We start from the raw sequence: 6,000 nt of genomic DNA on the forward strand, positions 1-6,000 counted from the left end.
CTTCATGTACAATGAGTGACAACTCTCTAAAATTACACTATGAATTTATTTAGATTATTATTATACAAAGATCTGTAAATGTGATCAAACAGGAATTTGACCGCTCTATAGAAAAATGTTTGTAATTTATGGAAGTTAAAAGCAATTAATGAAAAAAAATAAAAAAAGAGCAAGGTGACATCTAAATATATAAAAATATTTTAAATATTCTAAAAAATTACTTGCAAAAGAGCTGAAATCAAGCAGGACTGATATCTATTGCCAAATTATACGGAAGCACACAGATATTCAATTATCAGCTATAAAATCTTATCCTTCTAAACCTGAGAATGATTCTAATAGTACTGACAGGTTTTTTATATCCTGACCACTGTAGCTATGGCTGAATGCAACAGGATTCATAAGCACCCAGTTATTCAGAAAAATCTTTCAAATTTTGTTTACAGAACAAAGAATTGTTTAGTTCAACAGCAATAGATGAAAATTGCATTTGTATTTTTATCATCAACAGTACTGGGTAGGAGTTTCTTGACAAGTCATGAACTCACTTGTATGTTATTAAGGAATTAGTCTTAAAATTAATTTCACAATATCTTCAATTTTGTTTTCATGTGAAACTTAGACAATTTATTACTGTATGTAAAACCTACTTACAGAATAAGGCACAGGATAACAATGCCTTTGGAAGCCAGAAGACAATCTATTGGAAACAGCAATGCACATGAGATACTTGATGTTATACAGTACCATTATCCCAAGCAGATATGACTTTCCCAGATGACAGCCTCTTCAGAGCTGTCTGACTGAGCTGTTGACAGCTCCCAAACTTGTAGGTCCTTCTTTCCCATATTCCAGATGTGAGACGAGCAGGTGAAGTGGACTCTGATTCAGTGGAGGTGGTGAGTCACTCAGAGTCACCACTTGCTCTGCCTTCTCCTCTTGAGCCCTTATCACAAAGACTCCTTGAATCAGCTTCATAGCTAATGTACAAAAGAAAAAAAAATGCATTTGCAAAAGTCACCATGTTGTTTTCTCAAGAGAGTTAGTAATAGGCTGCAGTTTTAGACTGTCACTGTGCACAGATTGACATTTTTTGTACCTCCTGTGAACTCCCACTCCTGGGACTTGTACACATTCCTGTGAAAGATCAGTGCAGATGGCTGGATCTCTTACTTTAATACTGTGCTCTTTTCAAGAATTTAAAACATGAACTTTCTGAATTAGTAGTGTCAGAGGGTACTAATGGGAAGGTGATGAGAGAGTGATGCTTCCTCTGTGTCTTGCTCTTGTGATGCATAAGCCCATCAGCTCCTGGCGGGCCTGCTCACACACTGCCAGCAGTGCCCTGTCTTTGCTGTGATCTTTGCTGGAGCTCCTGCAGATACACCCATATGGCTTGGGCTGCTGCCGTATGCTGCTCCTTTGTGTAGCTCTTGGATGATGGGTTGAAGAAATGTTCAGCTCTATTTAGTCTCACAGGCCTTTGGTTTTGGTCCACTACCTGCTTAGCCTGGCGCCACCTTGGCTTTCTCCACGTTTTGTGTGATGGTCCAGCTCTGCCTTCCATTGTTTTGTCTGCATTTCTCGAGAAGTGTTTTCCAACATAGGGCTTTATAGAAAACTATATTACATATAATGTTGCATTTGAGTAGTTTCAATTATTTTTGGGAACATAAAAAGTGGGAAAATAATATTTAACAGAAAATCCCACCACAGCAGAGAGAATGAAAAATAATGGCTATTCCTGACAAATGCATGTATGGTTAATTATTCATCAAAGAAATGCATCTGAGATAAGCAGATGAACAAACTGAGCTTACCTAGCATCATGCTTTTAGAAACACAGAATACTACTTCAGAAACACATAAATAACACTTCACGCCACCCAGAAAGTTTAATAATTTGCCATTTTTTTGATTAATATAAAGCTGTTGCATTTATTACTAATGGGGTTTGAGCAAGTTCCACATCACATTCAGCTACTTGAAGCTGAAAGCAAAAAGCCATCATAAGGCAAATTAGTATAAGTTAAATTATGAGTACTGTACAGTGATGCTTAGAAGAAAAAAAACTCACTGGGCTTTTAAGAGCATGTTTCCCAAATAGTCCAGAATGACACTAGTAGATGATCTGCCATATGGTTTCAGGTTAAAGGTCAAATCCCTGTAATCAGTCTGTTAGACCCTCACCCTGTGATACACTTCCCTGGGTACCATGTTGGACCCTGGAAAATTTTCCCAAAAGAGACTTTTCCTAAAGAGGCTGACAAAATTTTCATGAAAATTTTTTCTTTTGAATTAATTAATTCTTTGCAGGGAAAAAAAAGCTTCATCAGAAACTTGCTTTTCATTTCTATTTACAGTATATATGTAATAATTCAGAACTCAAAGGCAAAAAGAATATAGATAATCATATCATAAGATAAATACAATTTCTGCACATTTTTCTTGGGAAATCTTGTTTCATTTGAGAGAAGACAGAATTATTCTGGTATGCTGAAGTTTTAACATCCTGTTCAATATAATCATATATAAATGCATGTATATACACAAAATTAAAAACTTTTAGATTTCTTTTCTTCTCTAAAATTTGCTGCAAACTGTCATTCTTTGTGTCTGAGAATGTCTGTTGCATGAAGACATCAAAACACTATTTTGGCAGTGACTTTTAAAAATTCTTTTATTTATTTAGGGATTATATAGCTATGTATGTGCACCTGAGACTGAAAGCAATAGGCAGAGTTATCAAGCAATTTTAAAGTAAAAATATTTTTTAAAGTGCAAGAACATGGAAATTCCTCATTTTACCTTTACATGTTAATAGGCATTCTGCACTATAAAATCAACTACACATTCATCAACCTTTACCAGACTATCTTGCCTGGGGGATTTTATTCTGTGTCCTATTATAAAGATTAAATACTGGTAGTATAAAATGCAAACACTCTGGTTTTTTCTTTCAAGCCTAGCTCTTCAAACGTTTCTAGATATTGACTTAAACTACTGAGAGAGAAGGTAGTTTATCCCTATGGTGCAATGATAGTATTTAGGTGTATGTCATCCTCTAGGCTGATGAGGAACAAAAACAACATCTTAGAATGGAAGAGAGTAAGAGAAACAATCAAGAAAAAAATGATAAGTGATTATACCTAACAACTTATTTACCAGGGATGGAAGAAAACAGTAACAAGATACCACCTTCTAGACAGCTTAAAATCACCAGAGGAATGTGGACAGAACGAAAAAAAAACAACAAACAAACCCAAACCATCAAAAGCTTTTACCATTCTCTGCTTCAAAATAAACAACTCATTTTATGATAAGTTTCTTTAATATTTCTGTTTCCTTCACAACATGCAGCTGTTTAATGAGTGATAACTTCCATAATGTTCCTTATTGTAATATAGTCATCAGCCTGCAACAAAGAGCTATGGAGAAGAAAAATAGTCACAAAAAAATGAAAAACATACATATGGGAGAATATTAAAAACAAACAAAAAAAAAAACAACAAAAGCAAACCAGGAATATTTGCTTATAGAAGATATATGTCATGCTGTCCTTTTTTTTTTTTTTGTTTTTTAATTACGTGATCTAAATAAACCTTAAAACGCAGGTTAAAAAACAAATAGAGAAGAAGGCTACCAGAAATGTGTGTGTGCTTAAAAGGATCTTAAAAATTGTATGAACCGCTGTGGTGATTGTTAATTTGTTGAAATCCATTAGCAAAAAATACAAAGTCAGATCCTCACATATGTAGCCTGGTATATTTCCATGACTTTTTGTCTTTGTTCTGTGAACAAACTGAACAATAGTCTGCGGTGAATCCTCAGATGAGTTGTTGAGTGTGCTTTCATGGTAAATTGAATCATTATTTCATTTCTTCCCACCAAACCCATATATACTTATATGTATTGTAGTGTTACGAAAGTGCATGGCTGTTGCAGCTGCTTGGAAGGAATTCGGATATCTAAGCAAAGTGTACCTTCCCATTGTGTGAATCTTCTCTTTTTGCTTGTAGCAGACAAAAGCATATCTTCAATAAATGTGAATGTGGATGAATAATTGAATTCTCTTCCTTTTATTATGCTCATTCTTCCAGAAATTTTTTGTTTGAGATAAAAAGCTACATTCAAACTCATATTTTGTTAAAATAAAAGACAACTTGGGCAATAGTGGTAAATGTGTATGAGTGGGTAGATTGTAATGCACAGATAATATGTATCACAAATCTGATAGGGTGGGAATTGTTGCTTCTTTTTTATTTTCCTAAGATAGAGTATATTAAATTTACATTTTCATCTTAAATGTTCTATTCTGCCAGGGAATGGCTTTTAAAAAAATCATTTATATCAATACATGGCTATATTTTACCGTAATTCAAAAGTCCATCAATTAGATTTCAAGATACTCTCATAAATTTGTTAGTATTCTATAACTGTTTGAAGAACACAAAATTTTAATTCAAAAGAAAACATAAGAACAGATAGGGAGAAATGGTTAAGAATTATTATTGACAAGAGTCCAGGCTTTTGACTTTTCTGCACTATTTACCTGTGATTTTTCATCTCTAATAACAAGGATTCAACATTACTATGGAGACAAACTATCTTTGCAATTAATCTGCTTTCCTCAGGAATTTAGACTTCATCCATTTTGTTCACTGAAGAGTAAAACTGAGAAGTGAAGATAGTGTAGTCTGGATCAAAGAAATAATGGGGGAAAAAATTATTCTCTCTTTCCTGAGGTATCCCTTGAAGCGTGCATGCTCATTGTACAGCAAGATAAATCAGGAAAAAAAAAAGGGGGAAGTAGAAAACTAGCCTTAGGCAGCCTATGATTTATATAGATTTTATATATGGCTATATTTTGTTCTGCTCAATGAAAAATAAAAAGAAGACAAAGCACTTGGCATTTCAGTTGGTTGTTCTTTGTGTGATTGTTCCTCACCACTATTCCCCACTCAAGGGAAAGAAGCAAAGGCTGAACTTCTGGACATATTACTTAGGATAAGAGACACTGAAAGCATCTGAAGAGAAATTTGAACCAAATTATTCTAAAGAGTGCTCAATACTACTTTTTCTATAAGCAATTCTGGCACAAAGATGAGGAAGAAATCTTTCTCATTGTGCCCAGAGATGTCACAGCCTCTTTGATCATTGTAATGCCATAAGAAAAATTTATAAGTGACAGCTACACAGCTAAGCATACAGTCTTTATTTGACTGGTGGGATTTAAATGTACAAAACTGAACCTTTTCCTTAGAGGATGAATGATCTGATGAGAAAAACAGGAGAACTTTTAAAACATAGAAACCACATTGCTGTCATATTATCTTGATCTTTGAATTCAGGATGTTAAGAAAAATACTAGCTTCATAAAGCTGATTAAAAAATACAAGCAACAGGGAAGGACAACACAAGTGATGGGGTGTCACACTCTTTACTTCAGTGAGTTCACACTTGTGCCCATAGCTACCATTGTTTCATTAATACAGTAGGTAAAAGAACTGAAAAAGATCTCTTTCCTTGTCTAAAGACAAGGTCATCTGAAGACCATAGCTTGCTTCCTCATACCTCTAAGGTGATTTTTTTCAAGCTAAAATTATCAAGTTGAAAGTTTTAAGATAAAATTCAACTTCTTTTCCTGCTATTCACTTTACTGCTATCTAATCAGGCATTTTGCTTCAGCAATGTTAATTCAGCTCCTTCAAAAGGAGGTGCCTTGGCAAACCTCTGCAAAAGGAACAATACAAGTTAGTACATGCTGTGTTCAGAGAAAAGCCCTAATGGTGTAATAACTGGTAGCTCTTTTTGGGCACCAATGGAAGCTGCTATTAATTCTACTAAGACACAGGAAGTCTTTTCCTTTTGTGTTTTCTTTTTGACTTCTGAATGTCCCACTCTTGAAAGCAAGCAGTCCTGCAGGGTAGGATCCAATAACAGCCTTTGCCTACCAGCCTGTTTTCCAGCAACCAAGAATTGTTCATAGGAAAAAAAGGA

This window comes from Columba livia, chromosome 1 (genome assembly GCF_036013475.1).
Source record: "Columba livia isolate bColLiv1 breed racing homer chromosome 1, bColLiv1.pat.W.v2, whole genome shotgun sequence".
Lineage (NCBI taxonomy): Eukaryota > Metazoa > Chordata > Aves > Columbiformes > Columbidae > Columba > Columba livia.